Genomic DNA, 13,075 nt, shown 5'->3' on the forward strand with positions numbered 1-13,075 from the left:
CAAACAAACAAAAAAACGACCCACAAACCATAATTTTTTTCTAACAGCTGCTGAAACAGCAGTGCCTTGCCTGGAAAGTTATGACCATTATAAAAAGACCATTTAGAAAATTAGTTTTTTTCACTTCTCTGCCTCTTGGGCTAGTTTCTAGGTACAACATGACACACTTTCTTAGACTTTAAGCACTTCCAAATTTATTTTAACAAGCTGTTTTACCAGCTGCAATGTTGCCTCCTGCTCAGATTTTCCATGAATGTTAAAATGCATAGCAACATCTGAAAAGAGAGCAAGATTCATAACTGTTCCCAATTCAGCAATTCCACATGCTTCACTGCAACTCATATGTCTTTTTTGTTGACATCTTTTCTGTCCCTGGACTTGTGCATCAGAAGCAATTTAATGACTGAAGCATCTCCAGCATGACTGATAATGAGAAGCATTCACCTTTATATCCATTATGTTTTCTTTCTCTGAAATGATTTCAGCATCATTAGTAGATCATGGCGTAAAGTAATTTCTGTTGCATGAGGCTTTAACAAGATGGAATTTAATTTTTTTTCAGAATTTTTTTCAAAATTTGAGAGATGTGTTTAACTCTTTATAAGACATTTTTGAATTAAAGTCCTCCTGAAAAACAAACAAATAAACAAAAAGAGTAAAAAGAACATCTTTATATTTCCAGATATATTCTGTAGAAATGCCTTGTGCCATTTTTTTTCATGCTCTCATCTCCAAGTAAACATTTTAAACTTTCTAAAACACCGGCTTGGAATCACTTGGCCAATGAATGTTCAATAAATTCTCCTACAGCTTTACTCATGCTGCACATGAAGGAACTCTGCATCTATCTGTCTTGTGGCATGGAGTTGGTGAGCTTGCAAGAAACCGCAAAGATTTGTATGGTCAAAAATATGATAAAGCAGTTTTCTTTCCCAAGCCCCACCTCAAAGGAAAATTCAGATTGGTTGAAACCCCAGTCTTTTCAGGGCAGAAATTCTATTTCAATGAATTTATAACTTTTGAAACGTGGAAAAATTTTGAAATGATGGAAATATTTCTGTTGAGATGGTAAACAAAGTCCAAATCTCGGTTTCAATATTTCTGAAATAACATTATTATTGTTGTTATTTTGACAGTTAAAATATTTATGTTTAAAGTGAAACATTAAAAGTAAAATAAATAAATAAACATATATATATAAATGAACCCACCTTTCTCTTTCTGATCTTTAATTAAAAACAGACATTTGTGTCCTCATTCATATCTTAATGTCTATAGTTGAAATTATATTATTTCCGTATCTAATTTGTATGTTATTAGACAGTCTGAAAGTCCAATTCTTTGTTTGGGATAATCACAGATACCACAGTAGTTGCAATTTAAAATGCCAAAGAATTAAACTACAGGGAAAGATGAAACATGGTTATATTTGTTTGCTCTATTTGGAAGTTTAGTGACTGTATACATGAGTTGAAAACCCTGTGAAAAGATAATGAACTATGTTTCTAATCTAGTGTTGTGGAAATCCTACTCTGAATACCTACTGTTTTAATTCCATGTCCCTTGAGAAGGTGCTGAAAGATGGGAATTAGAGATTTTCTTCCTTCATAAAGAATACACTTGATCTTATTTTTTTTTTGCTGGCCTCTCTTTATGCTCAAAAAAGGAGGTAACTTTTTGTTGCTGTTTGCTTGTTTTTTCCCCTTCAGTGAAATCTCTGCCTTAGGCCCAGCTCCTGCAAACATCTTTTTGTGCAGGGTAGCTCCTTACCTCATCAGGAATCCTGCTGAAATAGTACAATTCCTGGTAACTCAGATGGATTCTCAGCAATAGCAGTTTGGTGTAGCTCCTGTATCCCACACTGGCTTTATGGCCATTCACAGTATCCATGGGTACATTTAAAGCAGTATATTAAATGAGCCCAGGACTGTTCTCAGCATGAAAGCAAATGGCACAGAATGGCCTGTGTCAATGTCTTTAAACTCTGTTATTCCCCAAACAAAGTGATCCCATCAAAATTTCCTTTGGGAAGTTGGCCTGGGACAGTGTTTATGTCCCAAGCAGAATCTTGTCAGCAGTCTGTTGTCTTACCCAAGAATCAATTGGGTAAGTATTATTTAGCTAAAGCTGAGATTTAGCTATAGCTAAAATAATGTATGGGACTAACAATTTAATAGCAGAGGTAATTGAAGTATTGTCTGGCACTGGCTCAGGTGCTGGTGTAGACGTGAGCATGAGTTTCCTCCCCAGAGCACACATGGGTGGCTAAGTGTTTTCCTCTCCTTTAGAGGCATCTGAGGCTACACTGTTGAAAGTGAAGCTAGCTGGTGATAGCTTTGGTTTCGGATGGAAAACAGTTATAAACATTTTTCAAAGCTTCTTGTGAATAGCACATACATGACTGGCGGATAGTGAAGATGACATACGGGAGATAAAAAGTCAGCTGAGATATTGTTTAATTTCCTTTTCAGTAAAAACATGTCCCATTCTGCAGCAGTTGAAAATGAGCTACTAACTCAAAGGTACATGTAGTCAAATGATCATCTGAAGTACATCACACCTGGCCATCCAGCACGTGTGAAATGTCCATACAGATAGCCTCCCCTCCCCCAAACACGCATCTCTGTCCTCAAAAGCCAACTGCACTGGCCAGGATACACATTTCTCCTCAGCTGCCCTTAAGACACATACAGACGACAGATTCACCGGGGGAGAGGAAGGGGAGACTAATGCATACTTTGGTGAAGGTGCAGCAAGATTCCTTGTGGATACAGACCGGTTTGGGGGTGTATGTCCTACCTTATTCTTGAGGTAGCCCACAATGTGATGCCTTCTCTTTCTGTCTGTAGTTTAGGCGAACATCAACTTTTACCTATGCTTCTTTTGTTATCTGACATTTTGATGCAATTCTCTCATGATACTTATTTTTGTTTAAGACTGATGGTTCTTACTTTATGGTCATTTATTTCATTGGCCTCAGAAGAATAACTTGTCTGGCTTTTACTTTTTTTCTGTCATTCTATTATTCATACCAGTTATTCTTGCTGCAGGCTGCTCATTTATTAAAGGCTTACCATGGTGAACTCAAAGACCCAGCAAAGATCAGAGGAACAGTGACAGGCAGAAAAAACCTAGTGGAGGGTGATATGGAGAATTGGCTTCTCCCTAAAACCATCCAAATGATGGGGGAAGGATTGTCTTTGGAGTGAAACCCATCCAGATGAGTCAGTTGGGAAGGACCAAAGCTGGGGAAGAGGAGGAACCAAGGTGGACTGGGGAGGAACAAGAGTGGAAAAAAAGAGTGAAAAATGGGAAGAAGGGGCCAGCTGAGTGTACAGGTCAACAACTTGTCTGACTGAGCCCTGTGCTTGATCACCACAGTTGGTCCCCTACCCTGTAAAAATCTGATTTCTGACTGCCTCCTGCATGGCCGTGCTCTCTGCTCTGCAGGTGTGAGCACCACAGGGCAGGAGCAGAGCGTACCATCAGCAGGGTAAGCCGTGACCTCGGGGCTCCTAGGTGCTGCTGCCAGCGGTTGGAGCAGGGCAGAGGGCCGGGGGCTGCTGCTGGACAGGCTGAGGGCCTGAGGCCCACTGCGGGAGCGACCCATTTGTTGTGGGGGCCATATTGCAGTAGCGGTCTCCAATCCCTACCAGTGGGAGAGGAGGAGCAGGATCAGGGATCAGGCCACCTGTGCTGTTCACCTGAGTGCTGTGAGCATGCAACTGGCTGCTGGTAAAGACATCACTTTTTCTCTGTGTCAAGCCATTCATCTGTAGAGATGTGTAGTGTGAGCACGCACATGAAGCCGACAGGAAGGTGTGCTCTACCTCACTGCTGCCTTCACCTTCCCTGGGTACAGGGAACCACAGCAGCCTCGCATCCATGAGGCTGGGACAGGAGGAAACCCCTGGCTCCAAATGTCCATCAGGTGCAGCTACTTCAAACACATACAAAAACCATTAACACATTTAGTTTTGATGTGTTGCTTGCTACCTAATAAATTAAACTTCTTTCACTCCTAGCTCATTTCTACCTGACACTCTGTGCAAGGGGCTCAGAAATTTCTGAACTTATTGCCCTGCCGGTGGTCTCTAATCCTGTTATTCAAATCTTCCACTAAACAGTTTACTTTTCCATCTGCTGTTTCTGCCTTACATCTTTTCTCTTTTTGAAGAAAGAAGCTAACGTTATCTATACAAATAAAAAAATAAATATGCTTGTTATGAAAAAGGAAAGGAAAGGAAAGGAAAGGAAAGGAAAGGAAAGGAAAGGAAAGGAAAGGAAAGGAAAGGAAAGGAAAGGAAAGGAAGAAGCAAGTCTCAGTTGAGGATTCTGGGCTCTACCTTTTATCTACAACATATTTTTCTGGGATTAAATTGACAATCAAATTAAACAGATTGCCTTTGATATTATAGCAATGCCTGAAATGGAGAGTAAACATCTAACAATAATATCTATTTTAAAAATGATGAATCCTGGATACACATCAGCCTTGGTGAATGGCTATATTCATAGGAACGGCATGACAAAAGCAACAATAATAACAAAAACTGAACTCAAGTGAAAATAAAGTGTGGACATGTTCAACAAAAAACTTGGCTGTGATAAGAACTTTCTTCATTCTTGACCATTTACCCCAGATAACATTTTTACATAGGAAATGTAAGATGGTTCAGGCAATTCACTGGAAGATTGTGTGTGTCAAGTGAATTAAATAAAGTATGTCAGACTTGTGCATAAAGTTCTCACTCAGAAATCAAATAAAACTTTATTTTCTCTCTGGGAACTGAACTGCAGCATTTGGCTCCAGTGATTAGTTCCAGTGACTGGATACGAAGACACAAAGTTAGTTTTACCAAGCTTGGACTGTAAGGTCCTGAAGGGATGAGACAGAAGGGCTTGAAACCCTGCTGGATCTGTGGGAGAATAAATAATTGTTATAATCTGAGGCTGCACACCAAGAATTTAATTGAATGCATCAACTTATCTCAGAAAGGATATTAGGAGTCCATAGGAAGATAATGCCTTTCAGGTATACCTGTCAGAATTTCTAGAACTGTAAGATTGCTCATAGCCATGATTTGCTCTTTATGGAAAAAGGTATGCATATGCTTTCTGCTGACTCTTTTAAATTGGTTTCAACATATCTGCTTTTATATCTTAGAAAAATCCCTATGAGTGAAGCTATCAAAGTCAGAATCAAAAGCAATTAGCTGAGATACTGCATTTCAACGTGCTCATAAATCATCTCTATATGCTTTGCAAGATGTTGATATTGTGACATATTTTTTTTAAAAACTCTTCTGCTTAGGCTAACACGTATTTTTTTATTATTATTTGGAAGTTGTTAATAATTTATTTTTATGTTCCCTGAAAGACTTGTTCCATATGCTGTTGGATGGAATAATTTGCTTGGAAAAATAAACAGAAACAGAAGAGGAAAGTTTAGAATGTGAAGGCAAGGCAATGGAAGGAATGGAAGGGGCAAAGCCTCAGAAGGGGAAAAAGAAAACTAAAACTGAAGAAAAGAAAGAGAAGATGAAACATAAAGAGAAGATTAGGTTCCTCAGCAGAAGAAGAAAAAGTGGTCCAAGCAGAATTAGCGGAATGACATGAGAAAGTCCAGGAAAAGTACATGAGAAAAGTCCATAAAGAAACTTAAAGGGAGAGAAAATTACCAAATAACTTACTTAAAACAACTTTTAGATGAAAGCTGAAAATATAAAATTTTGCATGAATTCAGTGACTTCTAAAGCCAACAAGACTAGTTAGATAATGTTATATGCCCTGTTTCTATAAGTTGTATCTTTCTAAATGAATTCCTGGTTGAATACCTTTATGGAAAAATGTCAAATATCTTGATTTAGAATGCTTGTAGCAGAAGTGGCAACAAAACTCTTGGATTATTTTTTTTTTTTTTTTTCCTCCGAGGTTTATTGCACTCATTTTTACATCTATTTCAGTCTAAATTGGTCTAACTTCAACTTTAGCTCAAAGCCCTTTCAAGGAGATTGAAGAGCCCTCTGTCAAATTTCTGTCTTTATGAGGTACTTAGGCTTAAATGAAATAATTTCTATAATAAGAAAAGTGGTTGAAGTTTTCCAAGTGTCATTATAAGCCAAGTTTTTAAACCTATTTCATGACTCCTTTCTTGCCCTCCCTTTCACCCTTCCTCAGTTTGTTAATACCCTTCTTCAAATAGACACAGTAGTCTGGTAGCAGGCAGAGATGGCAATCCCTCAGGGTTTCTATACAACATTCTGCAGTTTCTATACCTGAAGACAGCACTAACCTTTTGGTCAAGGATCTAGGTGCAACTGAAATTCTGTTGGAGCCAGCACTGGGTCTGGGATTTGGGTTACAAGCCTGGATGACTGCAGCAGTGGCTGCAAATATTGCTATTGACTGAGAAAGTCAAGGTGGTTCAAGTTCATTTATAACGGTGCACATATATGACCTAACCTTGCCAAATCCTTTAGACATTAATTTCAAAGTAGCAATGCTTGTTCTGGATGTATGGCATCTAGACATTATCTCAGAATAGATGCCTTTTCATTTGGGTGTTCCATTTTGTTGGTGTCAGGCAGACAAGTAATCTACAGCACTATGCAACATTAACACTATATTCCCTTTGTCAACAAACTATTGATCTCAGAACCAATTAGTTAAATTTGTTTGATTATAACTTTTTTATGATGGTGCAAATCTTTGACTGCTACTTTTCTTCAATGTATTTAGATGGCCCGGTTTCAGATATTTATATATATATATATATATATATATATTTTTTTTTTTTTCCAGAAATGACTGATATCAGTGTGAAAGACATTTCTCATTCAGCCTAGCTAGCCTTTAAAATGGATGCCTCAAATGTCACATATATATCTCCAGCTCTCTGGATTTTTCCAGAAGGTTCAGAGACCTACTGAAGTTCTCTGTTCCTGGCTTAGAAATCTTACCGGCTGTTGCTGCAAAACTCCTCATGTGGGCTCTCATGCCAGTTTAGTCATCATTGGTTTTGTGTCCCACTGAGTTACTATTAAATTACTATCTTTGTTTTCTAGGTTTTTTGTCAGATGCAGAACAGAAATATGAAATTCTCTTTCATTTATCTCTCATTTATCTGACACTTCTATGATTTTTCTCTTCTTGGCCATTAATATTGATAGGATTTCTTCTCTTTCTCTTAAACTTAAATGTTTTATTATTCTCTTTAGCCCCGTTTGCCCTAGATTTTGTGTTTTCTGCTTTTTGTGTGTGAATTCTCTAGAGCAACTAGGCTCTACTGGTTCTAATTTCATTCCCAGTTAAGCAGATTAAGCAAACTATTATTCTGTAAAGTCTGCATGTGTTCACATCCTGATAGCCACCACTATCCTCCTCTTTCTTAAATCTGAAATGTATCCTTCACTTAAATATGTTTTTGTGTAAATAAATAGGTTTTTGTAACAAGATTATTTTTAGAACTCCCTTGTCATGCACCCCTTTTACAGAAGAACCAGAGATAATCTTTCAGCTGTATTTCATAAGAGAGTGATGATGGAAAATTGTTCAGATTTGTGAGCTGAACAGCAGAAGAAACAATACCCATGAAAACAAAACTATGTCCTTTTGCACAGGAGCAGCATAGTATGGCGCAGCTTTAAGGACAGGATAAGGAATAAGGAACTTTTACATGCAAACTTCACACCCTGGGCACCTGCGAACAAAGGTGTGTTGTTATTTCTGGGACTCACATGACAGCAGTCTTAGGCATGTGTATTTCCCAGGTGAATATGAGCGCTATCTTTGTCCACCCTCCATCAGAAAGACTACACTATCAGGCACAGTGAACTTGTGTTTCATGGCTAACATGGGAAGGGTGGGAGAATGTGGGAAAAGCTTCACTCCACTTGTAGCTGTCAACTTTCTCGCCACCTGCTAGATGGAAAATGTGCTGTATAAGTTAGTCTTAGCTACCAGAAGAGTTGAATGCAAATCATTTGGAATACTATGTCTACCCCATTACTCTTAAATTCTGCTTTGAGATAAACAAGACGCATGAGAAATTTTGATTTTTTTTTCCTTTTCTTTTTATTTCTAGTATCAACATCTGTTAATTTTCTGAAATATTATTTTAAGGCAAAATTATTGGTGCTTCTATTAATTTTCTATTATTTTTATTTTATACAAAATAAATAAATAAATAAGTAAATGGTAAATGTAAGGCTCCTGCCAACAGATATAGCTTATCTGCAGAGTAAGATTCCTTTTAATGAATCTCAGAACCAATTACAGAATGTAATTGTATGCGCAGATGAAGAAATCAAGTACCTCGTATGTAAAAAGGGAATGAAAAGTGCTGTGCCCTGCAATCAAGCACTACCAGAGCTTAATCTGTGTAAACTGCTCTTTTATAACAAGTTATCATAAAAAAGCAATTAGCATAATTTCTCATTCTTCGGAAAATGGAAAGACTTGTGAGGCATTTACTGTGAGCCCAGTCAAAGAGCTGCACTGTAATGACTCGGTGTGTGAAATAAGGGTCTTTATGTTAAATATGTCAAATTAAATTTTGAATGGAAACTGGCTATAATCCACGTATGATACTCATAAATTTTGTGTTGTAGCAAATAAGTAGGTAGACTTGCCACACATTTTAGGGTACTAAAGAAAGCGATTTCCAGCAGATTTAATGTAAAAACAAATTAATTCACTCCCTTGTTTCCAGAGTACAAAAAAAATCCTCTTTTTCCTCTGAGACATGCAATAAGAGCCTATGAGATAAAAATTGCACTGACCACAAGAAGGAAAGTGCTTTTTGGATGAGTAGAGCATTACTGTTAGTAGTAGAGTATCATATCTCAAACTAAGTAATGGGTAGTTTCCAAAATACAATATACCATTTCTGAGGAAGGATATTACATAACCCAGTGGGGCGAAGGAACAGAAGGAAAAGTGATTCCCAAAACAGTGGCATATGGCAAATGATCCCTGGTACAGCTTTCTGGATTTCACTGTGTTATTTCTAACAATGGCTAGTCCTAAAATCCTAAGAGAACTGAAGGTCCACTCTGCAGGAAACATGAGATGGTCTTGTGAACTTCATCTCCTTCCTCAAACTCCAGAAGGTGTCTAAGTATCAGAGTGAGGTGGACTGGCCAGGACTTTTTGTCTGTGCAGTTCTTTTCACCTGCACAAAGGGGAGCCTAAGTTCTCCCAGAAGCAGAAACACTGATGCTGGTTAATTATTGTTTCTTGACACATTCGTCTGCCAAGTGAGATCAATAGATTATAGTGAGCAAGCTTCATCCCTGAATGGATATGTAGCAAGAAACTTCTAACTGTACACCAGCAAGCACTTGCAGACATTTAAAGGTTGACAAAATGGATAAGATAACACTGTAGGTCATCCAGCTTTCATAAATAAGCAGAATGCCCTTAAACAAAGATACCCCTTGCCCAGGGCAAAACTGTCAGTCAAGGTCTGATAGCTAGAAGCACAGCAATCTATCATTTGGTGAGAAGGCCTAGATCACTTGATGAAGGTGATTAGTAAATCATCTAAAGAGGTTATAAAAGAGCCTCCCCCTCCCTTAAGGAAACCTCTGGTCTGGAACAGCAAGAGGAGAGGAGAGTTGCTGTTGGAGATACTTCAGGTAGTCTTCATCTGGAGGCTAGGAAACAGGCAGGCATAATGGGCTCAGGTGTGTTTATCTTCTGTTTTGTTATTTACTCTTTACTGTCTTTCCTAAGAATAACAGTTCTCAGAAGTTCTGTGCAAAACATATTTGTGTGGTGTGCTTTACCTCCTCTGTACCTCTGAGGAGGTGACTTGTGAATCCACAGTTCCTTGAGTCTCTTGCTTTACATACCACCTGTGCAAGCTTGGACACTTACTTGTGGTTTTAAGTTCAGACTACCCTACCAGTGGAAGGCGGGGCGGAGCGGAGGCAAGCAAAATCTGTGTTGGAAAAATGTCTCTAACCTTTGAAAACATTGCATCTTTTCATATGTACTTCCGTCTGCCATTTGCACACAGTCTGCCTACCACTGGTGTCTTCTGTCTCAGTAGATGGGGAGGATCCAAAAGAATCTCTGACTGGGGGGTTGGACTCATTTGACTTCATCAGGAGGCTACATTTGCTATTTAATTGGAAAGAGTGCTTGGTTCTGGCTTCCCTTCTGACAGCCAACAGATTATGAATATAGGGCCCCTTTCAGCTGGAAGCTAGGAGCCATTTCCCTGAAATGAAGGCAGCTGCAGCAGTTTAAATCCTTATGTGGAAGCAGAATTATTTCAGCTAGGATTTCATTTAATATTAACAACACTGACAGCAAAAATAAAGTTTAGTTTAGATCACTAAAAGAGAAGCATTTGTACCTAGCCTTAAGTAAAAGACTGTATGGAAACCACATCAGTAACCCAGCAGCCATGGAAGAGAAAAGCCAAAAATACTGTAACAGCTGTCCTGTTGATCAGCTTGTACTTATTCAAAATTGTGCAGATCTGACATTCAGTACAAAAATAACCATTTCCCAGTCCATTCGCAATTACATGGGGGAATTTGGTAAACTTTGCAATGTGTGCTTGTAAATAAACCTCCTTACCCCTGGAGAGAAGCATTACTAATAAGTAATTAATTGAAGATTAGTTCCAACTCTTAAAAAAAATAAAATAAAATACAGTTTTGCAGGAGCTGATCGCTCTTCATGTCATGAGTTACTTTACATATTTGTCTCATTTGCTTAAGCAATGTCCGTTTTGGATCCAGATCACATTATTTATGTATTCTGGAATTGGTATTTATTCTAACCTTGTTATGCAATGGAAATTACCTACTTGACTGCCACACAAGGAAAGATAAGTTGCTTAGTGTCTCAGCTAAAAAATGCAAAAGTTGCAGAATCTCAGGACTGAAATATATTCTTGTTATAGACTTTATTACTATAGACTGTCTATAGATAAATAGACTTTTCATAAGCTTTTCTTTGCACAGGAGTATTTGTCAGTCACCATATGTCTTTCTTATTCTTTCTCCTCACTGCTCACAGCTTTGCTTCTTGTATACCAATCTTCCTTTGCAAATCTATTTTAAAATCATTTTGAACACAATCGTTTTCTGTTACCTGTCAGGCTGTGGTGTGTATTGCTCTGCTCGCTGCTCTGTGTTTGTTTTTCTTGAAGAGCCATGGCAGTGCATGGGAAAGGGGAGGTCAAGACTACCCAGTACAGTGGTTTCCCTTTAATTTCTCTGGTCAGAATTTCCTCTTCATCATTACTGTCTTTCCTCCAAGGATCAGATTGTACAAGAACAGTATGGGCTGTGTGAAGAGGAAGGTATGAACTAGTACCCATTGACATCCAAGAGGACATTGACCTCCAAGAAATGGACATGGATGCAGTGCAGCTAAAAGTAATGAACATGAAAGAACAAACATCATTGTTCTGGCTGGGGTAAAGTTAATTTTCTCTGTAGAGGCTCACTCAGTGCTAGCTTGGATTTTGGATGAAAATAGTGGTGATAACACACCAATGTTTTAGTTGCTGCAGAGCAGTGCTCACACAGAGCCAAGGACTCTTCTGCTCCTGGTGTTGCCCTGCCAGTGAAGAGGCTGGGGGTGCATCTGAAGCTGGAGGGGCACATGGCCAGGACACCTGACCCAGGCTGACCAGGGAGATATTCCACACCATGTGGTGTTATGCTCAGCAATAAAAACAGGGGTAAAGGAGGAGGAAAGGGAGATGCTTGGAGTGATAGTGTTTGTCTTTCCAAGAAACCATTATGAATGATGAGCGCTGATTTCCTGGGAGTGGCTGAACACGTGCCTGTGGATGATCTAAAATTTTAAGAATTCAGCTTTTTTTTTAATGTTTATTTTCTATATATTTTTAATTTATTATTATTATTATTATTATTTTAAATGTAGGAATTCTCACTTAACCAATATATTTTTGCAGGAGGCTGTAAATTTGGCAGCAGAATTGACAGCTGATTGGTACAGGTGAGGGGCAGATCTCACTGAAGTCAATAGAAGCTATAACATACATCATATCGTTTTTTCTTCAGAAATGACTATAAGAACCTTACTGCTGTATCCAAGTATTCAGGCTTCACTTGATCTTTTTTTGTTTTATAAGGTTAAGTCTTTTCCCAGCTCAGCTGAAGTTCAAAAATATTGAGTTGCTCCTTGTGTAACAGTCAAGGACTTGAAGGATAGCTTTAACTTTTAACTCCAGTAACTCTAGGACAATAATCAGCTTTTTAAAAGTCTACATGTGCATTTTTGTGTGAGTGACAGTGCAGAAAATGTTTCTATTGTTTTTAATTCCATCACAATCTGATTATCTGGAAAATAATAATAATTAAAAAAAAAAGGCAAAAAGAAAGCAGCCCTCAATTCTGTTAAGTGATGAAAATAATTTGGATAAAAAAGGATAAATAATGGATTCAGAGTGCCTTTTGATCAGTGCCTAGTAGGGTTGTCCTAACATCAGTAATATTAATCAAATCTGATGTTACAATTTTTGCTCAATGAAAGTACAATATATGTAACACAATGATACACAACAAAAATAAATGTCAGATATTCCACTTTCCCTGTAGTCTTAATAAGTAGGCAGGCTCTACATACAGAGCCCACCTAAAACAGGTTCCAGGATGTATACACAATTCTTAGCTGTGTATCTGGAAGACTCTCTTTTTTTCTTGCAAAGGGTTTCGAAGACAGATGTGTGAGTGTATTGCAAGGGAGAATGGACATATAGAATGAGACAATATGGTTAAATGACAGTAAAGATTACTATGCAATCGGATGGCCTGCTCTCTTTATTGGTACGATTAATCTGTTTTGTGGAAAGTCACTTTGCTGACCTATCTTTTTCAATCTTTCCAGACTAAATTATGTTAGCAGTATTACCTCTGCTTATCAAAAGCATTATTCAAAATTGACTTTATTTTTGCTCTACAAAACTCCTCCTGTCTTACCTTGAGTTGCCTCTTCATCTTATTTTTCGCTTTGAGATATTTCTTGTTTTGCATTTTTCATTTATCCATAAAATTAATTTTCTTTTGTTTGTTGCTGTAACTGG

Source organism: Cygnus olor, chromosome 3, assembly GCF_009769625.2.
Source record: "Cygnus olor isolate bCygOlo1 chromosome 3, bCygOlo1.pri.v2, whole genome shotgun sequence".
In the NCBI taxonomy this organism is placed as follows: domain Eukaryota; kingdom Metazoa; phylum Chordata; class Aves; order Anseriformes; family Anatidae; genus Cygnus; species Cygnus olor.